The sequence below is a fragment of the Lissotriton helveticus genome, chromosome 5_1 (genome assembly GCF_964261635.1).
Source record: "Lissotriton helveticus chromosome 5_1, aLisHel1.1, whole genome shotgun sequence".
NCBI classification, from domain to species: Eukaryota; Metazoa; Chordata; class Amphibia; order Caudata; family Salamandridae; genus Lissotriton; species Lissotriton helveticus.
Genome location: NC_136065.1, coordinates 1,149,545,894 through 1,149,572,413, shown reverse-complemented (window position 1 = coordinate 1,149,572,413; position 26,520 = coordinate 1,149,545,894).

The following is a 26,520-nucleotide window of genomic DNA, read 5'->3' as shown; positions in this document are numbered from 1 at the left end:
TAAGAACACGATCAGGGTCAAGCTCAAGTTCAAACCAGGTGAGAGCTCAGCTCGACCACAAGAAATGTGTTCAATTAATCGTTAGCACTAAGCACTTTTCCATTTTCAGTTAAACTTTTACTTTTATGACAAAGTGTATTTTAATAAATGTGTTTCGTTTTAATAAAGCTTTTAAACTTAAATAGACTCTGTGGTTTTTGGTCCTCCAGACTAGAGTGGATGAGCTAAAGGTTTTGGAACTTTTGCAAGCATTTGAGTGCCTCTGACACTTCTTGACTGACTCCGTACTCTTGTCCTGCGTTGGATAATCTAATCATCATTGGGGATCAATCATCGGTGACTTTGGGAGCTAAATGACTCTGCCACACTATCTAGTCAGTAAGGAGATTGGGGGTTCTTCAAAGTCTTATATCACTGAGGTATGTGGAAAGAAAGTCTACCTGCGCCTATTATAATTGATAAACCATGCACTATTTAGTGTTCATAGTTCGGTTTGTGCAGATTTGTCCCTGCAACAGTAGTAGAATGGATTGTCCTCCTATCCAAACCAAAAGTAAAGTAGTATCTTAATCTTTCTTGGTGGTCATTCACCTTTTTATTGTTGGCAATTGTCAAAGCATAAACATTTAGAAGACTTGAAAAGACATTATGGACAATCCCAGAGGACTGCACTCAGTGCATAGAGCTATTGCTGACTAGAATGGGAGTCCAATGGAATTGCCAAATGTGCAATCTTAGTTAGCTACACAGACAGACTAATAAGAATAATCTAGTAATACCACAGGGAGTCATAGTCGAGGCAGGATAAGAATTTAGATCCAGTCTACAAGAAGATCAAAGACGATTTAGAAAAAATCGAATGAGGAACGCTAGGAAAAAATAGGTACTCTATATTAAAATTAAAACTTACTGGGGCCAGCAAAGGAGCCCTCGCCTGCCCGATCCTGGCCTGCATCCTCATGAACAGCACCCTCCTCCTCCTCCTGTGTCCTCTTGCCCTTGGGGGGAGCTGATGTACAACATGAAAGAAAGAAAGACCAGAAAACATGGATGAGATTTGTCAACCAAATCAAACATTTCAAAAGAACAATAACAAAATATTTTGGAGAAATAGCAAATAGATAGACAACTATTCCACAGGATATATTGACCAATCTCATATGGTATACTACGTTATTCGTATTGCCTGATTTGCGGACCGTTGACTTTGAAAGTTCCTATGTAACTCACTAAACAGACTACTAAAAAAGGTTTGCCTAGGCCTGGCAGGCAGCAGTCCGCAGCACGCGAAGTGACAGACAAAGTCCATCGTGCTTGCAGATCAGTGAATACTCAAACTATCAATCCACCGACCACCACCACTATTTCTTCTTATAGCCATGTGTCTAAAGGAAGTACTGGACTTCAGTCTGTTGGGGCTGATTTAGAAGTCCCTTGCGGCTCATTTTCCTCCATTGTTGCGTGACTTTTGTGACGCAGCGGCAGAACAAAAGAGGCGCCATGGTGCGGCGTATATATAAAAAAAAATTATGCATATGGGAGATGCATCACGTTGTAAAGCCCTGCGCCATTAGGGGGTGTTCCGGCGCAAGGGAGGGCGTTCCTGCGCAGGAACGAATCCTAAAAGTGGCTGAGGGAAATCTACAAGATGTCAATCAGTCACTTTTAGGACAATGATGCGTGACTGAAACACTGCGCCTGCTTGAAGCCGACGTACGGCTTGATGCAGCATTGGGGAGATAGGGCACCCCAGAGCATTGCTGGAGCTGCGCCATCGTTGGCACGCAACTCCAGCAATGCGCCGCCTTTGCGGCACAGATGCGTAAGGCTTCTGTGACGTTTTGGGCCCATGGGTGGTGGTGGGGGCATGGCGCACAATTACTGCCGCATCCCTGCTACTTTGCAGGGATGCGCCGGTAATTGAAAATATGACCCTTAGTGTCTAGCATTACGCAGTTCTTTACACTACACTCATACATAATTTCTCAGGCCAATGAAATGAACACAAAATACAAAACAAATAAGCATAGTAGCAAGCAAGGCTACTGAGAAGAAGAGCAGTGCACCTGAAATGCATAGAAGATTTTGAAATATAATTTACCTACAATGTAATCTGCAGCATTATTGCTCTTGGTAAAGAACAAAGATTTGCAAATAACAGAGCCGGATAAAACAGAGTAGTGATGAAATAGCTAGAAATAGCTACTACTACTCACCAAGCCCGGGGACCTCTACGCCGAGCGCGTCCAGCAAGTCGCGTTCCCGGTCCATGACATCCGTCCAGCGGTGGGTGGCCTGGTTATAGGTGCGCCGGACCCCAGAGAGCTTAAACATGGCCCGGCACACCTTCTCCCACCGCTTCCGGCGCTCCCGGATGCCATAGCCGGTTGCGATCTTGCCGCCTCCCAGGATGGTCTTGGGGAGGCGGCGCTGGACGTGGAATATTAGTGCGGCCACCTCCTCCGCGCTAAAGATCTCCCGTGGCATCACTAGCTCCCCCCTCAAACGCCCGCACGGGAGCCGGGCACGGGGTGCGGGACCCTTCCCCTTCTCAGGGTGCTTCCCGGCTCCCTTTACCATGGTCTGGGCAGAAATGAAGTTAAATAATAAAGAAGAAATAGAATAGGGAAGAAGAAAAGGAAAGAGTTTAAAAAAGTAGTTTAAAATTAACAAAAAGTAGCAGAAAACACAAAAATATAGAGCTAGAAAAATAGAGGGATAGATAATAAGTAAAATAGATCAAAAAAACTTCAAACAAGCAAAGGATGGCAGAGATTCAGAGAGGATACAGAAAGCATGCCCAGAACCATAGCAATGAATGAGAAACAAGATGGCCGCGCCCGTTCACGACCGCGTGGGTAAGAGATTTTCCTCGCGATCACGCGCGAAATTGTACTAGCGAGCAGCACACTTGGCGAGATTACACATAGCGGCCGGAAACGGAATTACGTCACGCAAACAAGATGGCCGCGCCCGTGTACGACCGCTAGGGTAACTTCGCAAACGTATCGCTACAAGCGCCTTGCGAACATGCAAAAAATCACGCGAACATACATGGCGCAAAAAAAAAATTGTGTATTCGCACACATTCGCGGCTTCCGAAATCGATCTCGCACGGATTCGCGCCCCGCAAATGGCGCGAAATTGCGGAAAAACGATTTTTGCTAAACTGAAAGCAATCAGCAGGTGCAAAAGTTCAAACTTAACATTAGTAACCATTCACTCTAGTGCTTCCTGAGGGGCCCCTCCAGAGTTCAGTTGCCTATTTGCAACTATTCTATGACCCTGCTATGACCCAAACAGCAGGCTCATAGAATAGCTACAAGTAGACCATAAAGGTCCTGTGAAAAAAAAATTCACTGCAACAGAAAGGAAATTACAGATAAGGAAGGAAGCAGGTGCCAGCCAGACTGGAAGTTTCAAAATTACTGACACATTAATGACCCCCAAATTAATTCATGGCAGTTGAAGAAGGGCAGGTGTGCTTGCTTTCACTGCAACAGAAAGCAAATTACAGATAAGTAAGGAAGCAGGTGCCAGCCAGACTGGAAGTTTCAAAATCACTGACACATTAATCAACCCCAAATTAATTCATGGCAGTTGAAGCAGGGCAGGTGTGCTTGCTTTTTTTCACCCCCATAATCTACAGTGATAAACAAACCTAATGGGTGGCAGTGAGGATGTACCAGAGGGTGGCATGGGTGTACCAGAGGGTGGCAGTGGTGAAACAGAGGGTGCTGTGAACCTGTGATGATAAACCAGACGTAGAAACAACATAGTCGCGGCCGTTGCGAGCCGACAAGTAAGTTCGCAATTGCGAACTGGTCCACAAATCCTCGCGAATGCTCGTGAACACAAAAAACACAAAAATCCGCAAATCCGCGAGAGTTTGCAGATTTTGCGGATTGCGAATCCGTAAATACGCAAATTCGCGTAAGCGAGATCCGCTAGATCCGCCCATACTTAAGTGTGGGACACAGCCACAGATCTAGTGACTGACACATGAGCCATAGACCCAGACACACTGCCAGGATATGTCCCTGTACAGTGACCAACAAATACCATGCCAGCATCTCAGACATGAGAGTGGCGGACACACACAGTGGCAGTACCTGAAACAGGAGAGGGTACACCTGACACAGTGCTACTACATGAGGCATGACAGCGAACAACAGACACAGTGCCACTATATGACACATGAGAGTGAACTGCAGCTGACCCACTAGGACCACTGAAATGATGCGCCACAGGGCTGTATGGGCCAGGAGGCAGGGTGGCTCTGGGAGCTGGGGGCAGCTGTACTGGAGCGACATTGGGGTGGTCAGGTGTCACTGGTGTGTGTCTCCATTTCTTTGGGATATGTAAGGGCACCCTGGACATGACTGGACTGGTAAGTGGTGCGGGCTCATCTGAAACATCACCCATCAAAGGTGGATCATGTGCTGGTGGTGGTCTGCTCTCTGGGGACGTGCTGGACCCTGCTTGACGCTTGCTCTGGCCCTGCCTTCTGCCCTCTGTATCATGTATAATGGGGGATGCAACAACAGTGTACTCCTTCCTCTGCTTCACCGGGGTGTGGATGGGAGTAGAGGTATGGGGGGACTCCACCTCTGACACATGTGGTGTATGTTCCTTCACCAACACCAGCTTCAGGGGACGCAGGGGTGATGTATGCCTGTCCTTGGTGGATGTCCTGTGAATGGGAGAAGCCTTGGCCCTGGGAGGTTCATTGGCCGTGGGAGACGCCTTAGCCCTAGGAGGTGTTCTGTCTTTGGAATGTGCCCTATCCTTGGGCGTTGCTCTGTCCCTGGGAGTTGCCCTGTCCTTTGTAGTGTCGCTGTCCTTGGGAGTGTCGCTGTCCTTGGGAGGTGCCCTGTCCTTTGTAGCGTCCTTGTCCTTGGGAGTGTCCCTGGCCTTGGGAGGTGCTCTGTCCTTGGGAGTGTCCCTGTCCTTGGGAGGTGCCCTGTCCTTTGTAGCGTCCTTGTCCTTGGGAGTGTCCCTGGCCTTGGGAGGTGCCCTGTCCTTGGGAGTGTCCCTGGCCTTGGGAGGTGCCCTGTCCTTTATAGTGTCCTTGTCCTTGGGAGTGTCCCTGGCCTTGGGATGTGCCCTGTCCTTGGGAGTGTCCCTGTCCTTGGGAGGTGCCCTGTCCTTTGTAGCGTTCTTGTCCTTGGAAGTGTCCCTGGCCTTGGGAGGTGCCCTGTCCTTGGGAGTGTCCCTGTCCTTGGGAGGTACCCTGTTCTTTGTAATGTCCTTGTCCTTGGGAGTGTCCCTGTCCTTGGGAGTGTACCTGTCCTTGGGAGGTGCCCTTGCCTTGGGAGTACCTTTTGAGGGGGATGCCTGTGTTCCATGTGAATCCCTGTCCCCTAACACCCCTTGAGGATCCTGTGTGTCAACTCCAGGGTAGCTGATGTTGTGTTCTGTGAAAGATTACCCTGTCCTAGGGGTTGGTGTCTGTGGCCTCCGTGCCCTGCCTTGCTGCCTGTGCCTGCTTCTAGTGCAATACCCAGAAAATGAGGCCTGGTCAGAAATGTCACTCTCCCCTGAGACCTCAAGTGGTGTGGATGGGGGAACTGAAGTAGAACCTTGTCCATGCGACTGTTGAATGGCTGCAGACACTGTGTTGGATAATGACTGATCTGTTCTGTGGAGACCAGCAACATCGCCATGCATCCCCTCCATGAATGCTACCACCTGCCCCAACTTCCTATCGTGGTCTAGGAATGCATTGATCATGTTGGTCTGCCCTACACACAGCTGTCACAGCAGATCAACCGCCTCGGCACAAAGGGCACTTTGTGTCACAGGGGCAGGGGCAGCGGTGCCTGCACCATAGGCCACTCTGCTTCCCCTACTCTGGCGAGCACGAGCAGTACTTGTTGCAGTTGGTGGCAGTGTGGGCCCAGTATGCTGTGTACCAACTGAAGGTGTAGATTGCCCACTTCCTGTGTCTACCAACAGTGCTGACTCACCACCACTGTCTGAAGATGAGGACGATGGTGTCTCCACATGTGAGTCCTCAGGGACAGTTCTATCCCCCTCTCTGGGGCTGCTCTCTTTAGTCTCAGTCTGCGTGTGTGTGATCTCTGGTCCGGATGCATTGCCACCACGAAGCTCCATCGTTTGTGCGTCAGTGCCCTCAGCCAAAGTTGAAAGAGAGAGAAAAGAGGTATACCTAAGTGCCACACTCACGTACTGCAAATGACAAAATCAAAACTTCCTTGACTGCTGACCAACATGTAGCACCCATCCTGCACACGAACCACCCCTACCAGACATCCTCATGTCAAAGAACCGGGGGTGCCTGTGAAACATGTACATCAAACAAACATGGCAAGTGCATGCAGACCACCACACATGTGATGCCATAGGACAACAGACCTCAATGGCATGTCCTGGGACCCTGCACTACAATGCAACTGGTATGTCCACCTGGCTGACATGGATGCTAACGCTCACTCCGCTAATGGCACCAACATGCAATTGCAGCACAACATACACACCACGGATGTCACTACTGTGTCTGAGCAGCAATACATGCATGCACTCACAAATCACAAACACATTCAGTCTGCTTACCGCTAGTTTGCTGATGCTCCCCTCTCAACAGGGCGGACAGGTCAGGATGCATCACAGCTATGATACGGAGCATTAGAGGGGTCATGGTATGTCTTGCAAGCTGGCATGATCTGGGAATCAGCCCCAGTGTCATCTCTGCCACATTCTTGCTGAGCCTGGAGATGTCGTCCCACCGCTTGTGGCAGTGTGTGTGTTGCCTATTGCACACCCCCACTGCCCGTACATCACGTGCTATGGTCCTCCACACGGCCTTGCGAAGGTGCAGCTTGATCTACCATGAAGGGATACAAAAGGGGGCAAGTCAGTGGACAGTTGGCCATTCACACAGATAGGAGCAACACGTATCTTTCAGCAGCCATGCACAGTACATCACATGTGAAGGTCCCACAGCACACCACCAAGATTGCAGAAGCCAGGAGTCAGTGACCACCTCATGCACACCAACATGTCCCCCACTGCACTTACCACCTGTCCTGGGGCACCGTAGAGCCATTCATAGTGGCGGAGCACACCGCCCACAAGGACCTCCAGCTCCGCTGTGGTGAAGGGACGAGACCGGATCTCTCGAACTCTCGGCATGGCAAGGTCCAGGACTGTGGCACAACAGCAGCAGTTGTTGGAGTGCTCAGCAGCAGCAGGTAGAGGTGATGGGTGCAGGCAGCAGTTGGTGGATTGCTCAGCAGCAGCAGGTAGTGGTGATCGGTGCAGGCAGCAGTTGGTGGATTGCTGAGCAGCATCAGGTAGAGGTGATGGGTGCAGGCAGCAGTTGGTGGATTGCTCAGCAGCAGCAGGTAGAGGTGATGGGTGCAGGCAGCAGTGGCTGGAAGCAGTGGATGTGTGCTGCTGAAATTCACACATTTATAGGGCCCTGAGCTGATATCAGTGGCACACGGGTGCAGCAATTGGTTTTCTGGGCCGCCTCATTCAAAATGAGCCAATGACTGGCCCTGCTGTGGCGGTGCACGGCTTCCGCTATTTTTTAAATCGCTTACGCGTCCCGCGTTACCTGTTTCCATTGGCTACATGTGCAAGGACCATCACGGTCACACCCCGCCAACCGCATGTGCGCGCTACCGCAATGGTGCATCTTTTGAAAATCATCACTCACTGGCATTGCAATGGCGGAGCATGCATTCCGGGGGGGTGGGGCAGGCTAACACATACACTTGAATGTGCAAGTGGAAATGGCAGTTGGTATCCATCTTTCAGTCACATAGCAGCACCCACCGCAGACCGCCGGGTGCGGGCGGTCACCCACTGCCGGGTGCGGGTGGTCACCCACCGCCGGGTGTGGTCGGTGGATGACCGCCCTGTGTATTGATGTTACCCTGGCATGGATGGCCATGGCCGGTCACCCACCGCCGGGTGCGGGTGGTCACCCACTGCCAGGTGCGGGCGGTGGGTGACCGCCCTGTGTATTGATGTTACCCTGGAATGGATGGCCATGGGCGGTCACCCACCGCCGGGTGCGGGCGGTGGATGACCGCCCTATGTATTGATGTTACCCTGGCATGGATGGCCATGGCCGGTCACCCACCACCGGGTGCAGACGGTCACCCATCGTCGGATGTGGGCAGTGGGTGACTGCCCTGTGTATTGATGTTACCCTGGCATGGATAGCCATGGCCGGTCACCCACCGCCGGGTGCGGGCGGTGGGTGACCGCCCTGTGTATTGATGTTACCCTGGCATGGATGGACATGGCCGGTCACCCACCTCCGGGTGTGGGCGGTCATCCACTACCGGGTGCAGGCAGTGAATGACCACCCGTACCCGGCGGTGGGTGACCGCCCGCACCTGGCGGTCTGCAGTGGGTGCTGCTTTGTGACTGAAAGGGGGGATACCAACTGCCATTTCCACTTGCACATTCAAATGTATGTGTTAGCCTGCCCCGCCCCCGCGGAATGTGTGCTCCGCCATTGCGATGCCAGTGAGTGATGATTTTCAAAAAGATGCACCATCGCGGTAGTGCACATATGCGGTTGGCGGGGTGTGACCATGATGGTCCTTGACCATGCAGCAAATGTTACGCACAATTGCAGTATCAAGGATCATCTACTGTGTTGGCGGAAGGCGTACCCGGATGCCATGTGTACACACACTGCATGTCTCCGCACACATGCAATGTTTATTAATGTTCATGTGTGTCAGGCCATGTCCGAAATGCGTCAAGAATCATTATGACATGTCCACGCGTCTCATTTATTTCCATTAGTTGCATGTGTGGTCATACTATTGACCTTGCCAGTGGTTAACAAAGGCCAGTGATGTGAGCCCAAGTTGCGTCAGATGTGCATGGCTATGTGGTGACATTTTGGTTTTGAGGTCACATGTTTCTAATTGTAGACATCTACACAGTACATTAAGGCTATGTACCCACATTTTGAAGCAGCCGTGAGTGTGTGGTTTGTGTGTGCAAGTAGCAATGATGGGGGTATACATGCATTCTCTGTATGCGTCTGTGTGTTGCCTGTTGTATGTCCATGCCTGTCATGTGAGGATGCACAGCATTGTAGGTGCGGTCATGGGTGCATGAAGACAAGGAGGGTGTGTTCCATGTTCGTGTTGTGTGTGCACGTCCATGTGTGTCTGTGGGGATGCTTGTCCACACATGGGCCCTCAGTCATGTGATGTTGGCTGTTCTTTCAACATGTGTGCACGTACCATTGGACATGTTTGCACACAGGATGTTGTTTGTGGGTGAACATTGTGTGTGTAGTTAGCTGTAGTGCCTTATATTTCGGTCATGTCACACATACAATCAGTGTCTGCAACATGTATTATTTGTATTGTGTTGGTCAAGATGTGATAGTGTGGCACAGCTGTGCGGTGTTGGTCAATTGACATCTGCTCCCATCTACTCCCACACAGGAGGGCTCCAAATGTGCATGGACCATACACTGTGCTGGAGGACATGGTTGAAGAGGAGGTAATACGCAAATTCCGGCTTGACCGACCGAAATTGCAGGACCTTGTAGCCCAATTGGCACCTCATCTGCAGCCACCCAGGCCATATCCAGGATTAATTACACCCACAGCAAAGGTGATGGTGGCACTTCACTTCTTCGCAACAGGCACTATCCAGTACACAGTTGGTCATGCCGGGGGGATGTCCCAATCCATGTTCAGCATGGTACTGCGGGATATGCTGCAAGCCATGATGCGTTACAAGGATGATTACATCTATTTCCCACGTCCGGCAGAGCTGGCTGCAGTGAAAGGTGACTTCTACGCCCTGGGCCAGATTCCACACTTAGTGGGTTCATTGATGGCACACATATTGGTCTGATTCCACCCCAGGCACGTGAACCCATCTATCGCATTCGGAAGCACTATCATTCTATCAATGTGCAAGTGGTGTGCCTGGCTGACAACATCATCTCCCATGTGTGTGCCAGATTTCCCGGGTCGGCACATGACTCCCACATCCTGCGGAGTAGCATTGTCCCCCAACTGATGGCTAATCTGCGTCAAGAACGTGTGTGGCTTGTAGGTGAGTGTGCTGTGATGACTACTGTGTTGTATGTGTGCCATGCTGTTCCCACCAATCCTGGTAATGATGTATGTGTCTGTCATCCCCCCACCAAGGCGACTCTGCGTACCCAAACCGCCAGTGGCTGCTAAGCCCCCTACGGAATCCTACTACCCCAGGTGAAATGCGCTATAATGAGGCCCATGGGAAGACACGTCGGGTGGTGGAACGTACATTTGGACTGCTGAAGTCTAGGTTTCGCTGCCCGAATAAAACCGGAGGGGCCCTGCCATACTCACCCGGCAAAGTATGCAAAATAGTGATTGCCTGCTGCATGCTCCACAACCTGGCCTTACGCAAGAATATTGAACTGATCATGGACCCTGCAGACCAACAGGTTACTCCGCCTCCCATACCACCCATGTCCAGTGATGAGGATAGTGGGGAGGAAGAAGATGTGGACCAGAGGTGTCAGCTCATTGCTCGCTACTTTCCTTGAATGTGAGTAACTACCTCTTGTGCTGCTGTTCAATGCGTGACATATGTCTGCTGGTGATGGGTGGATGTGGTGTGTAAATGCTGCCTGTTATGTTTCGTTTGCACATGGGTGTGGGACATGGTGTACGAGCAGTGCTCCCTGATGTGTGTCCCGTGATCTGCTTACTTTGAGATGATTGTAGGATGTGGGATGTGGGATGTTGCAGTACGTTGTTGTGTGATGGTGCGATTCAGTTTCCTGACCTGTGCTTGTTGTTCTCTGATTGTCCATAGGTCACTCACACAGAGCCATGATTCCAAACAACATTCATCCCTGCACCTGGTGATGACAACAACTGAGAAAAACCGGTGGTTCAACATGGAGATCACACAGCCTTGAGTGTTTCCCTGATTTGTATTTACAGGGTGGGGATTACTGTTAGTGCATATTTACAAATAGGTGTTGGGGGAAGTGTGAGTTGAAGGTCATATCAGATGACAACACCGTGGGGACACCACATTGTGTGATGTACACCTAGTCCAACAGACGTGTGCCAATGCTTGGCATTGTGGGTCAAGATAGTTCGCAGAGTGAATGCCAGGCTCAAGGAAGGGTGAAGTCAGTAGCGGCCCCTCTTCGAGCGGGTGGATGGTGCATTGCCACTGCTCTGTGCTGGATCCAGCCTTTGACAGCCCCTCCGTCTTGGAGTCGGAGCGGAGCCAGCTGTGGGGGTAGGTTGTTCAGGGACCACCTCCCTGTCAGTCGCCTCAGGTGATGGTGGCGGTGGTGTTGGTGCCCTGTCCCGCTGGCCACTTGGGGGAGGGGGAGGTGGTGTGGCGCGGCATAACCACTCCCTCCAAAGAGATGTTTGCTACCCCATGAGGTCAACAATCTGTCCCATAAGGGTGTCCATGGACCGCAACAGCTGGCAGGTCTGTAGCGAGTCTTGGTGTGCCCGATCCGCCTGTGCCTGCGACCGCTCGTAGGAGGCTTACACTCTGGCAATGGCATCCAGGGTCTCGGTCCCAGGATGGGCTGGGTCTTGTTCCCGATCTCGCCTTGCACCTGCACTCCTGTTTGTGAGCTGTGGCCTCACCTGTGTCCTCCCCCGTCCACGCTCCCTGCTAGCCTGAGATGTTGATGGCCCATCATCGGATGATGGGTCAGGCAGGATGGCACTGGCAGGAGTGGTGGTGATGGTGGTGATGGTGGTGGTAGCTGCACAGCTCACAATGGCAGGTGTTGGTGTTGTTACACTGGCCAAGGTGGTGGAGGCAGGAATGTCCTGGGAGCCTGATGGACCTGGGAGTGTGCTTGGGCCAGCATCATCCTCTGCACCCGAGGTGTCCATGGAATCTTCACCGGAGAGTCCTGGCTGTGAGGGGGGCGACTGGTGCTGGAGGTTGCTGGTTTCGCCTGTCAAGTTGCGATCACCTGAGGGACAAGAATTTAAGAATCAATGCTGTGGACGTGACAGGTTTGTTGTTGTTACACTACAAATTTCTAGGGAATCAGGACATGGTTGTTGGTGTCATCATGTTGGTGTGGTAGACAGTATTGGGCATTATGGTGGTGTGGAGACAATACTTGGATATGTGTGGTCCGGTCCTGCTATTGGATGGTGCCCCTGTGAAGATGGCTACCTACCTGTAGGTTTGAAGGAGAAGATGCACTGGTCAGCAAATGCTGGGCGGACTCCATCTTGCTCTGGGATGGGACATGGGGGCCTGTTGGCAGTTGTAGTGTTGGACCCAACCTCCCACCCACCCCCACCCTCCCTGTAGACATGGGGGCCTGTTGGGAGTTGTAGTGCTGGACCCACCCCCCACCCATCCCCACCCTCCCTGTAGACATGGGGGCCTGTTGGGAGTTGTAGTGCTGGACCCACCCCCTCACCCACCCCCACCATCCCTGTAGACATGGGGGCCTGTTGGGAGTTGTAGTGCTGGACCCACCCCTCACCCACCCCCAGCCTCCCTGTAGACATGGGGGCCTGTTGGGAGTTATTGTGCTGGACCCACCCCCCACCCACCCCCACCCTCCCTGTAGACATGGGGGCATAGTGGGAGTTGTAGTGCTGGACTCACCCCCACCCTCCCTGTAGACATGGGGGCCTGTTGGGAGTTGTAGTGCTGGACCCCCCACCCACTCCCACCCTCCCTGTAGTAATGGGGGCCTGTTGGGAGTTGTAGTGCTGGACAACCCCCCACCCTCCCAGTAGACATGGGGGCCTGTTGGGAGTTGTAGTGCTGGAGCCACCCCCCATCCACCCCCACCCTCCCTGGAGACATGGGGGTCTGTTGGGAGTTGTAGTGATGGACCCACCCCCCACCCACCCCCACCCTCTATGTAGACATGGGGGCCTGTTGGGAGTTGTAGTGCTGGACTCTCACCCACCCACCCCCACCCACCCTGTAGACATGGGGGCCTGTTGGGAGTTGTAGTGCTGGACCCACCCCCCCACCCACCCCCAGCCTCCCTGTAGACATGGGGGCCTGTTGGGAGTGGTAGTGCTGGACTCACCCCCCACCCAACACACCCTCCCTGTAGACATGGGGGCCTGTTGGGAGTTGTGGTGCTGGACCCACCCCCACCCTCCCTGTAGACATGGGGGCCTGTTGGGAGTTGTAGTGCTGGACCTAACCCCCACCCTTCATGTAGACATGGGGGCCTGTTGGGAGTTGTAGTGCTGGACCTACCCCCCACCCACCCCCACCCTTCATGTAGACATGGGGGCCTGTTGGGAGTTGTAGTGCTGGACCTACCCCCACCCACCCCCTCCCTTCATGTAGACATGAGGGCCTGTTGGGAGTTGTAGTGCTGGACCCACATCCCCACCCACCCCCACACTCCATATAGACATGGGGGCCTGCTGGGAGTTGTAGTGCTGGACCCCCCCCAGCCCCCCCCACCCTCCCTGTAGACATGGGGGCCTGTTGGGAGTTGTAGTGCTGGACCCACCCCCACCCTCCCTGTAGATATGGGGGCCTGTTGGGAGTTGTAGTGCTGGACCTAACCCCCACCCACCCCCACCCTTCATGTAGACATGGGGGCCTGTTGGGAGTTGTAGTGCTGGACCTACCCCCCACCCACCCCCTTCCTTCATGTAGACATGAGGGCCTGTTGGGAGTTGTAGTGCTGGACCCACACCCACACCCACCCCCACACTCCATGTAGACATGGGGGCCTGTTGGGAGTTGTAGTGCTGGACCCACCCCCCCACCCACCCCCACCCTCCCTGTAGACATAGGGGCCTGTTGGGAGTTGTAGTGCTGGACCCACCCCCCACCCACCCCCACCCTCCATGTAGACATGGGGGCCTGTTGGGAGTTGTAGTGCTGGACTCTCACCCACCCCAACCCTCCCTGTAGACATGGAGGCCTGTTGGGAGTTGTAGTGCTGGAACCCCCTACCCTCCCTGTAGACATGGGGGCCTGTTGGGAGTTGTAGTGCTGGACTCTCACCCACCCACCCCCACTCTCCCTGTAGACATGGGGGCCTGTTGGGAGTTGTAGTGCTGGACCCCCACGCCCACCCTCCCTGTATACATGGGGGCCTGTTGGGAGTTGTAGTGCTGGACCCACCCTCCCTACCCACCCCCACCCTCCCTGTAGACATGGGGGCCTGTTGGGAGTTGTAGTGCTGGAGCCACCCCCCATCTACCCCCACCCTCCCTGGAGACATGGGGGCCTGTTGGGAGTTGTAGTGATGGACCCACCCCCCACCCACCCCCACCCTCCATGTAAACATGGGGGCCTGTTGGGAGTTGTAGTGCTGGACTCTAACCCACCCACCCCACCCTCCCTATAGACATGGGGCCTGTTGGGAGTTGTAGTGCTGGACCCACACCCCACCCACCCCCACCCTCCATGTAGACATGGGGGCCTGTTGGGAGTTGTAGTGCTGGACTCTCACCCACCCACCCCCACCCTCCCTGTAGACATGGGGGCCTGTTGGGAGTTGTAGTGCTGGACCCACCCCCCCACCCACCCCCAGCCTCCCTGTAGACATGGGGGCCTGTTGGGAGTGGTTTTGCTGGACTCACCCCCCACCCAACACACCCTCCCTGTAGACATGGGGGCCTGTTGGGAGTTGTAGTGCTGGACCCACCCCCACCCTCCCTGTAGACATGGGGGCCTGTTGGGAGTTGTAATGCTGGACCTACCCCCCACCCACCCCCACCCTTCATGTAGACATGGGGGCCTGTTGGGAGTTGTAGTGCTGGACCTACCCCCCACCCACCCCCACCCTTCATGTAGACATGGGGGCCTGTTGGGAGTTGTAGTGCTGGACCTACCCCCCACCCACCCCCTCCCTTCATGTAGACATGAGGGCCTGTTGGGATTTGTATTGCTGGACCCACACCCCCACCCACCCCCACACTCCATGTAGACATGGGGGCCTGCTGGTAGTTGTAGTGCTGGACCCACCGACCCCACCCACCCCCACCCTCCCTGTAGACATGGGGGCCTGTTGGGAGTTGTAGTGCTGGACCCACACCCCCACCCACCCCCACCCTCCATGTATACATGGGGGCCTGTTGGGAGATGTAGCGCTGGACCCACCCCCACCCTCCCTGTAGACATGGGGGCCTGTTGGGAGTTGTAGTGCTGGACCTACCCCCTACCCACCCCCACCCTTCATGTAGATATGGGGGCCTGTTGGGGTTTGTAGTGCTGGACCTACCCCCCACCCACCCCCTCCCTTCATGTAGACATGAGGGCCTGTTGGGAGTTGTAGTGCTGGACCCACACCCCCACCCACCCCCACACTCCATGTAGACATGGGGGGCTGTTGGGAGTTGTAGTGCTGGACCCACCCCGCCACCCACCCCCACCCTCCCTGTAGACATAGGGGCCTGTTGGGAGTTGAAGTGCTGGACCCACCCCCCACCCACCCCCACCCTCCATGTAGACATGGGGGCCTGTTGGGAGTTGTAGTGCTGGACTCTCACCCACCCTCACCCTCCCTGTAGACATGGAGGCCTGTTGGGAGTTGTAGTGCTGGAACCCCCCACCCTCCCTGTAGACATGGGGGCCTGTTGGGAGTTGTAGTGCTGGACTCTCACCCACCCACCCCTACTCTCCCTGTAGACATGGGGGCCTGTTGGGAGTTGTTGTGCTGGATCCCCCCCACCCACCCCCACCCTCCCTGTAGACATGGGGGCCTGTTGGGAGTGCTAGTGCTGGACCTACCCTCCCCACCCACCCCCACCCTCCCTGTAGACATGGGGGCCTGTTGGGAGTTGTAGTGCTGGACCCACACCCCCACCCACCCCCACCCTCCATGTAGACATGGGGGCCTGTTGGCAGTTGTAGCGCTGGACCCACCCCCACCCTCCCTGTAGACATGGGGGCCTGTTGGGTGTTGTAGTGCTGGACCTACCCCCCACCCACCCCCACCCTTCATGTAGACATGGGGGCCTGTTGGGAGTTGTAGTGCTGGACCTACCCCCGACCCACCCCCACCCTTCATGTAGACATGGGGGCCTGTAGGGAGTTGTAGTGCTGGACCTACCCCCCACCCACCCCCACCCTTCATGTAGATATGGGGGCCTGTTGGGAGTTGTAGTGCTGGACCTACCCTCCACCCACCCCCTCCCTTCATGTAGACATGAGGGCCTGTTGGGAGTTGTAGTGCTGGACCCACACCCCCACCCACCCCCACACTCCATGTAGACATGGGGGGCTGTTGGGAGTTGTAGTGCTGGACCCACCCCGCCACCCACCCCCACCCTCCCTGTAGACATAGGGGCCTGTTGGGAGTTGAAGTGCTGGACCCACCCCCCACCCACCCCCACCCTCCATGTAGACATGGGGGCCTGTTGGGAGTTGTAGTGCTGGACTCTCACCCACCCTCACCCTCCCTGTAGACATGGAGGCCTGTTGGGAGTTGTAGTGCTGGAACCCCCCACCCTCCCTGTAGACATGGGGGCCTGTTGGGAGTTGTAGTGCTGGACTCTCACCCACCCACCCCTACTCTCCCTGTAGACATGGGGGCCTGTTGGGAGTTGTTGTGCTGGATCCCCCCCCCCACCCACCCCCACCCTCCCTGTAGACATGGGGGCCTGTTGGGAGTGCTAGTGCTGGACCCACCCTCCATGTAGACATGGGGGTCTGTTGGGAGTTGTAGTGCTAGACTCTAACCCACCCACCCCACCCTCCCTATAGACATGGGGTCTGTTGGGAGTTGTAGTGCTGGACCCAAACCCCCACCCACCCCCACCCTCCATGTAGACATGGGGGCCTGTTGGGAGTTGTAGTGCTGGACTCTCACCCACCCACCCCCACCCTCCCTGTAGACATGGGGGCCTGTTGGGAGTTGTAGTGCTGGACCCACCCCCCCACCCACCCCCAGCCTCCCTGTAGACATAGGGGCCTGTTGGGAGTGGTAGTGCTGGACTCACCCCCCACCCAACACACCCTCCCTGTAGACATGGGGGCCTGTTGGGAGTTGTAGTGCTGGACCCACCCCCACCCTCCCTGTAGACATGGGGGCCTGTTGGGAGTTGTAGTGCTGGACCTACCCCCCACCCACCCCCACCCTTCATGTAGACATGGGGGCCTGTTGGGAGTTGTAGTGCTGGACCTACCCCCACCCACCCCCTCCCTTCATGTAGACATGAGGGCCTGTTGGGAGTTGTAGTGCTGGACCCACACCCCCACCCACCCCCACACTCCATATAGACATGAGGGCCTGCTGGGAGTTGTAGTGCTGGACCCCCCCCCCCCAGCCACCCCCACCCTCCCTGTAGACATGGGGGCCTGTTGGGAGTTGTTGTGCTGGATCCACCCCCCCACCCACCCCCACCCTCCATGTAGACATGGGGGCCTGTTGGGAGTTGTAGTGCTGGACCCACCCTCCCTGTAGATATGGGGGCCTGTTGGGAGTTGTAGTGCTGGACCTACCCCCTACCCACCCCCACCCTTCATGTAGACATGGGGGCCTGTTGGGAGTTGTAGTGCAGGACCTACCCCCCACCCACCCCCACCCTTCATGTAGACATGGGGGCCTGTTGGGAGTTGTATTGCTGGACCTAACCCCCACCCACCCCCACCCTTCATGTAGACATGGGGGCCTGTTGGGAGTTGTAGTGCTGGACCTACCCCCCACCCACCCCCTCCCTTCATGTAGACATGAGGGCCTGTTGGGAGTTGTAGTGCTGGACCCACCCCCACACCCACCCCCACACTCCATGTAGACATGGGGGCCTGTTGGGAGTTGTAGTGCTGGACCCACCCCCCACCCACCCCCACCCTCCCTGTAGACATAGGGGCCTGTTGGGAGTTGTAGTGCTGGACCCACCCCCCACCCACCCCCACCCTCCATGTAGACATGGGGGCCTGTTGGGAGTTGTAGTGCTGGACTCTCACCCACCCCCACCCTCCCTGTAGACATGGTGGCCTGTTGGGAGTTGTAGTGCTGGAACCCCCTACCCTCCCTGTAGACATGGGGGCCTGTTGGGAGTTGTAGTGCTGGACTCTCACCCACCCACCCCCACTCTCCCTGTAGACATGGGGGCCTGTTGGGAGTTGTAGTGCTGGACCCCCACGCCCACCCTCCCTGTATACATGGGGGCCTGTTGGGAGTTGTAGTGCTGGACCCACCCTCCCTACCCACCCCCACCCTCCCTGTAGACATGGGGGCCTATTTGGAGTTGTAGTGCTGGAGCCACCCCCCATCTACCCCCACCCTCCCTGGAGACATGGGGGCCTGTTGGGAGTTGTAGTGATGGACCCACCCCCCACCCACCCCCACCCTCCATGTAATCATGGGGGCCTGTTGGGAGTTGTAGTGCTGGACTCTAACCCACCCACCCCACCCTCCCTATAGACATGGGGCCTGTTGGGAGTTGTAGTGCTGGACCCACCCCCCCACCCACCCCCACCCTCCATGTAGACATGGGGGCCTGATGGGAGTTGTAGTGCTGGACTCTCACCCACCCACCCCACCCTCCCTGTAGACATGGGGGCCTGTTGGGAGTTGTAGTGCTGGACCCACCCCCCCACCCACCCCCAGCCTCCCTGTAGACATGGGGGCCTGTTGGGAGTGGTAGTGCTGGACTCACCCCCCACCCAACACACCCTCCCTGTAGACATGGGGGCCTGTTGGGAGTTGTAGTGCTGGAACCACCCCCACCCTCCCTGTAGACATGGGGGCCTGTTGGGAGTTGTAGTGCTGGACCTACCCCCCACCCACCCCCACCCTTCATGTAGACTTGGGGGCCTGTTGGGAGTTGTAGTGCTGGACCTACCCCCCACCCACCCCCACCCTTCATGTAGACATGGGGGCCTGTTGGGAGTTGTAGTGCTGGACCTACCCCCCACCCACCCCCTCCCTTCATGTAGACATGAGGGCCTGTTGGGATTTGTATTGCTGGACCCACACCCCCACCCACCCCCACACTCCATGTAGACATGGGGGCCTGCTGGTAGTTGTAGTGCTGGACCCACCCACCCCACCCACCCCCACCCTCCCTGTAGACATGGGGGCTTGTTGGGAGTTGTAGTGCTGGACCCACACCCCCACCCACCCCCACCCTCCATGTAGACATGGGGGCCTGTTGGGAGTTGTAGCGCTGGACCCACCCCCACCCTCCCTGTAGACATGGGGGCCTGTTGGGAGTTGTAGTGCTGGACCTACCCCCCACCCACCCCCACCCTTCATGTAGACATGGGGGCCTGTTGGGAGTTGTAGTGCTGGACCTACCCCCGACCCACCCCCACCCTTCATGTAGACATGGGGGCATGTAGGGAGTTGTTGTGCTGGACCTACCCCCCATCCACCCCCACCCTTCATGTAGATATGGGGGCCTGTTGGGAGTTGTAGTGCTGGACCTACCCCCCACCCACTCCCTCCCTTCATGTAGACATGAGGGCCTGTTGGGAGTTGTAGTGCTGGACCCACACCCCCACCCACCCCCACACTCCATGTAGACATGGGGGGCTGTTGGGAGTTGTAGTGCTGGACCCACCCCGCCACCCACCCCCACCCTCCCTGTAGACATAGGGGCCTGTTGGGAGTTGAAGTGCTGGACCCACCCCCCACCCACCCCCACCCTCCATGTAGACATGGGGGCCTGTTGGGAGTTGTAGTGCTGGACTCCCACCCACCCTCACCCTCCCTGTAGACATGGAGGCCTGTTGGGAGTTATAGTGCTGGAACCCCCCACCCTCCCTGTAGACATGGGGGCCTGTTGGGAGTTGTAGTGCTGGACTCTCACCCACCCACCCCTACTCTCCCTGTAGACATGGGGGCCTGTTGGGAGTTGTTGTGCTGGACCCCCCCCACCCACCCCCACCCTCCCTGTAGACATGGGGGCCTGTTGGGAGTGCTAGTGCTGGACCCACCCTCCCCACCCACCCCCACCCTCCCTGTAGACATGGGGGCCTGTTGGGAGTTGTAGTGCTGGACCCACACCCCCACCCACCCCCACCCTCCATGTAGACATGGGGGCCTGTTGGGAGTTGTAGCGCTGGACCCACCCCCACCCTCCCTGTAGACATGGGGGCCTGTTGGGAGTTGTAGTGCTGGACCTACCCCCCACCCACCCCCACCCTTCATGTGGACATGGGGGCCTGTTGGGAGTTGTAGTGCTGGACCTACCCCCGACCCACCCCCACCCTTCATGTAGACATGGGGGCCTGTAGGGAGTTGTAGTGCTGGACCTACCCCCCACCCACCCCCACCCTTCATGTAGATATGGGGGCCTGTTGGGAGTTGTAGTGCTGGACCTACCCCCCACCCACCCCCTCCCTTCATGTAGACATGAGGGCCTGTTGGGAGTTGTAGTGCTGGACCCACACCCCCACCCACCCCCACACTCCATGTAGACATGGGGGGCTGTTGGGAGTTGTAGTGCTGGACCCACCGCGCCACCCACCCCCACCCTCCCTGTAGACATAGGGGCCTGTTGGGAGTTGAAGTGCTGGACCCACCCCCCACCCACCCCCACCCTCCCTGTAGACATGGGTGCCTGTTGGGAGTTGTAGTGCTGGACTCTCACCCACCCTCACCCTCCCTGTAGACATGGAGGCCTGTTGGGAGTTGTAGTGCTGGAACCCCCCACCCTCCCTGTAGACATGGGGGCCTGTTGGGAGTTGTAGTGCTGGACTCTCACCCACCCACCCCAACTCTCCCTGTAGACATGGGGGCCTGTTGGGAGTTGTTGTGCTGGACCCCCCCCACCCACCCCCACCCTCCCTGTAGGCATGGGGGCCTGTTGGGAGTGCTAGTGCTGGACCCACCCTCCCCACCCACCCCCACCCTCCCTGTAGACATAGGGGCCTGTTGGGAGTTTTAGTGCTGGACTCTCACCCACCCACCCTCCCTGTAGACATGGGGGCCTGTTGGGAGTTGTAGTGCTGGACCCACCCTCCCCACCCACCCCCACCCTCCCTGTAGACATGGGGGCCTGTTGGGAGTTGTAGTGCTGGACTCTCACCCACCCACCCCCACCCTCCCTGTAGACATGGGGGCCTGTTGGGAGTTGTAGTGCTGGACCCACCCTCCCCACCCACCCCCACCCTCCCTGTAGACATGGGGGCCTGTTGGGAGTTTTAGTGCTGGACTCTCACCCACCCACCCCCACCCTCCCTGTAGACATGGGGGCCTGTTGGGAGTTGTAGTGCTGGACCCACCCCCCACCCTCCCTGTAGACATGGGGGCCTGTTGGGAGTTGTAGTGCTGGACCCACCCTCCCCACCCACCCCCACCCTCCCTGTAGACATGGGGGCCTGTTGGGAGTTGTAGTGCTGGACCCTCACCCACCCACCCCCACCCTCCCTGTAGACATGGGGGCCTGTTGGGAGTTGGTGTTGCTGGACCCACCCCCCCACTCACCCCCACCTTTCCTGTAGACATGGGAGCCTGTTGGGAGTTGTAGTGCTGGACCCACCCTCCCCACCCACCGCCACCCTCCTTGTAGACATGGGGGCCTGTTGGGAGTTGCAGTGCTGGACTCTCACCCACCTACCCACCCCCACCCTCCCTGTACACATGGGGGCCTGTTGGGAGTTGTGGTGTTGGCTGCTTTGACAACATGCAAGCCTGGGAACGTAGGAGGCAACATTTGTGGTTGATCATGGTGGTTGCATTTGAGCCCTGGACTTCACATTTGGGTGACTGTGTGGTCCACATGCATGGATTGGAGCCTGGGATATGTGTCTTGGCAGTTGTGCAAGGCAGACCATGACAGTGTGATAGTGGTCATTGGTTTGCACTTACCAGCCTGAAGTCCCTTTTATATTCCTTCCAGGCTCTCAGGGTGCAGTATGCCCAGCACCTTCTCCTCCCATTCGACAAATGGTATAGGCTCTGGGGGAGTGCCGCCGCCAGTGTGTTGTGCCCGCAGGTGGTTCTTGGCCCTGATGCCTTTCACCCTTGCCTTGAGGTCGTGCCAACGCCTCTGGATCTTGTGTTTGGTGCGTGGCACGGTCCCTGAAGCATTCACTCTTGTCACTATCCTGTCCCACATGGTGGTTTTAGTTGCCAAGGTGGTCTGCTGGACTAGGGTACCGAACAGATGTGGTACGACACGGATGGTTTCATCCACCATGACCTTCAACTCACTCTCTGTGAACTTGGGTTTTTTCTTGGGTGCCATGGTGTGTGATGTGCAAGGTGTTGGTGGGGTGGGGTGGGGTGTGCAGGTGTGCTGTATGTGTGTTTGTGTGTGTCTGCTGTTTGTGCTATTCTGCCTCTTTCTTCCAGCTGTGCTGTGATGCAAAGGATTGTGGTAGTGGGAGGGATTTCATTTTATACTCTGTGTGGTGGTTGTGTCCCAATGGTTGTTGCCAGTCAGGTGTTCTGTGGGTGTGGTGACTTGGGTGCTCTTGTTTGTGCTGGGGGGCTGTCATTGGGGTGTGTAGTTGTTGGGGGTGGGTGTTTCAGGTGGGTGTGTGTCCTGTTTTTTGTGTTTTCTATTTACTTCCGTCCGCCATTTTTGAATCGGTTTGACGGCAGGGGTGATGTTCGTTTGGTCCTTCCGCAGTCATGCTCTGTTTGTTGATGCTTTTTTTCCGCGGCGGTCGAGGAAGGTGCTGAGTTCCGTTGGGATGGCGGGGTTATCCTAATCGTGCGGCAGGACACTCCGCAGGTCTGGCGCCGGTTGGGCCTGTTTCCGCGGTCAATGCGTCCTCGGCGGAGGATGTTTCCTTCGTACAGTGCGCTTGTGGCGGTCTTTGATGTGATCCGTCCGCCGCGGTCGGTGTTTGATGACAGAAATATCCTGATCGCAACCGCGAATTATCCGCGGTGCGGTCGGGAGTATTTTTGCCGCGACCATGGCGGACGGAACCCGTTTCCGTCCGCCATCCTAATAGGCCTCTTTATTGTCCCTGATACCTATGTTTTTTCAGTGAATTTCTAAGGTTTTTTAAATGCTAATTTCTAACTATGACGTCTCTGAAACCTATGTTTTGTTCAGTGAATTTCTAAGGTTTTCTTAAATGCTATTTTCTAACTATAACATAGCAGTCACGTTTGCAAAGTGGTGGAGAAAAGTGAGCATGGCCTCCAAACACCTCTTTGCAATCCCACTGTGTGGGATTTACTGGAGGTAATAGGATGGGATAGTTAGCCCCCATCGTCAACCTTGGGTGCCAACTACCTCTCCTATTACCTCCAGTAAGTCCCACACATCTGGATTGCTAACTTCTCATACCAGGCCTGGCCCCCTTTCTCCACCACTTTACAGACTCACTTCTGGGTGTGTTATGGGTTGGGGATTACGTCACCTTGAATCCTGAGGGTCCCTGGGGACCAACTAGCGCACCAGGTACCTCCAGTAAGTGCCACAGAGCTGGATTGTAGAGAGGTGGACTGAGGCCACACCCCTTTTTACACCACTCTTGAAATGCGGCTACCGGCACACTGCTGCTCAGAGGATGAAGCCCACTTGTGTCCTGAGGTTCACAGGACAAAAGAGGACCTCTTCGCCCACCAGCAGTGTGCCAAAAGGAACGTTTGTAGAGTGGTGTAAAAAGGGGCGTGGTCTCAGACCTCTGCAATCCAGCTCTGTGGCGCTTACTGGAGGTACCTGGTAGGCTAGTTGCCCCCGAGAGACCCTCAGTAGTCAAGTGGAATAAGTTCCCCAACTTAAAACACAACAGGGGGTGCATTTGCAGAGTGGTGCATTGTGGGGGCGGGTGTCCGGGAAGATGCCTTCTTTTTTTTAAAATATTTGTTTTAGAAGGGGGCTCTGTGGCCTCCCTTTTTTTAGCATATGTGGGGTCCCGCGGACTCCATCCCCTTTAGCGTTGGGGACCGTGGGGGGAGCCCCAGTGCCCACACGGTCCCAGCCAGCTCCCCACCTCCTGCAGGAGCCGGCATTGCTTTTGCAAAAGGGGAGCTGCTGACAAGCAGCTCCCCTTGTGCAAAAGCAATCTGCTTTTCTTCTTGGAAGCGACGTGTCCAAAAAGCAAAGCAGAGTTTGCTGTGACAGGGTGGGAGCCGTGCTATCAACCTGTCATAGCAAACAGCAAGGCCCTGGGGGTGGGCATCCCGGGACATTGCAGCAACCGGCCCTGGGGGGTGGCGGTCCCCAGGGCCATTGAGGTCCCCCCTCCCATCATTTGCAAAGCCCTGGGAGACGGTGGTCTCTGGGACCAGGGGGCCATCACAGACCCCCGAATATAAATAAATAGTGCCCTGGGGAGGTGGTGGTCCATAGGCCAGTGTGGGGGGGATCGAGCCTCCCCACACATTATTTATTTCATCCCTGGGGGGGCAGTCCCAGGGTCTTGGCGGGGCCCACGAGGCCCCACACTTTACTTTAATAAAGCCCCTGAGAGGTGGCGGTCCCCGGTACTTGGGGGGCCATGAGGCCCCCCACTCTATTATTATAAAGCCCCAGGGAGGTGGTGGTCCCTGGGGCTGCGGGGGGCTACAGAAATGAGGATTGCCCCCCAGGACCTGGCCCACCGCGGGCTTTAAAAAATAAAGCATGGTAGCCTGAGCTTAATTTTTTTTTCATTTTCGATGGGGTTCGAGCACGCAGAGGGACCCTGCCAAAAATAGGGGGGAAAATGCTTTTCTGGGGGGGGGGTGGGTCAGGCTGTTTTTACCCTGTCCCCTTATTTTGTTTTTTAATGTATCTCTCACCTTTTTCATTTTCACTCGGTCTGAGGCACAAGATGGCTGCCAATACTTCCTGGTTTAAAGTGTTGGCAGGCAATCAGAGGCAGGCTCGTGCTCAGGAGGGTTCAGCCAATCAGATCTCACAATTCTCAAATATTTCTTTCTGTAAATCTTTAAATATTTCAAAAACTACTGAACGGATTTACACCATTGAAAAAAACGTGCTTTCTGGACCAAGAGCTATTGCTCTGCCAAATTTGGCACACGGGCCTGCCGCTTGGTGCAGTGAACATAGCTACCCCTGCTACGGGCCCTCAAATCCGTTTCCGCCTGTCTTTTCACGGTGGGATGACCGCCGCAAAAAGGTGGAAAGGGATATCGCTTCGGAGGTGTCTGCAAGGCACTGCCGCATTGCTGCCCTATGTTTTGGTTACACAAGGTGGGTGGAAAAGGACCGCTGTGCGTAACCGTGGTGGACGGTCTTTGCCTTTGCTAGGCTTCCCTGAGGATTCCCCCCACCATCATAATCTGGCAGGGGAAAAGTGCTGTCAGATGGCGGAGGACCAACCACGGCACGGCTGGTGGTGGAGGTCCTTCCATCATCGTAGGGAGCCCCTAGGTTCTAACTATAACTGCCTACTGGCGAACGAAAGTAGGTAAAATATATATACATATATATATATATATATATCCAAAGCTTGAAGTCGCTTGTTAACCCTTGCCACTCCCAGCGGCGGGCCCCGACGGGATAGCGAATCCCCAACAAATACCAAAACTATATCCTGAAATGCGATTAGAAAAGGATTGTCCGGGCCAGCTTTTTGCATGAAGACGAGCTTTATTCAGGCTCCACTCAACACGTTTCGAGGATGAACCTCTTGTTCACGAGCGTGAGTGTTTGTGTGCAAATCAATTAAATACTGTCACATGTTAATAGACACAGTGAACAGACTCCCAAGTCTGAAGGTTACACGGAGCTGCGTTTCACAAGACAATTTCAAGCATGTTAATGTATTTGAAATTAAGGCAATAGTTCATAAAGATGAAAATTGGAAATTGTGAGAGCAAAACAATAATAATAACGGTGGTCTTTGAAAACATTTCTGAGATGCGCACACATTTTTGTCAAGCTCAATAAGTTCAATGTTTTCTATTGTTTGCTGTTGAAAGTTCAAGCCCCTGTGGGCATTGGTAATCAGTTGTGCCCTCCGCCAGAGCATTAAGCAAAGTGTGGCCACTGCCGTTTTGCAAGTGATCGCCACTGCATGACGGCACTTTCAGTCTTAATTGGTGGGAGGTGCGGGTTGTCCGACAGTACCAGAAGTATCAGGCAAGAGTCATCAAGTGGCTCAGGTATATAGACGATATCTTCGTCATCTGGAATGGCTCCAGTGACGAAGCTTTTAACTTTGTGAAAACCCTTAATGACAACAAACTTAATCTCTCATTCACTTGCCAGGTGGACAGTAAGGAGGTTGACTTTCTTGATCTTAAGCTTAAAGTGACTGACAACTCTTTATCATCTGTTCGGTTCAGGAAGGAGACTGCTGGCAACAGTCTCCTCCATGCCCAGAGCTGTCACCCCAGCAATTTGATTAACTCCATACCCATGGGTGAATTTTTGCGTGCCAAGCGCAACTGTTCCAGTGATAAAGATTACACTATGGAGGTGGACATCATGACAGAATGATTCAGACAAAGAGGATACAGTAAGAAATGTATTGACTCAGCCATAAAAAAGACCAACAGTTACAACAGAGAAAGTCTGCTTAAAAACAAATCCACAAAGACAGGTAACCTTGATAACACTCCCTGTAGATGTATCACTGATTACCATGGACAATCCAAAGAAGTTAGGAGAGCCATGGAAAAATACTGGAACGTCCTTAAACTGGACAAAGATGTAGCCACAGGAA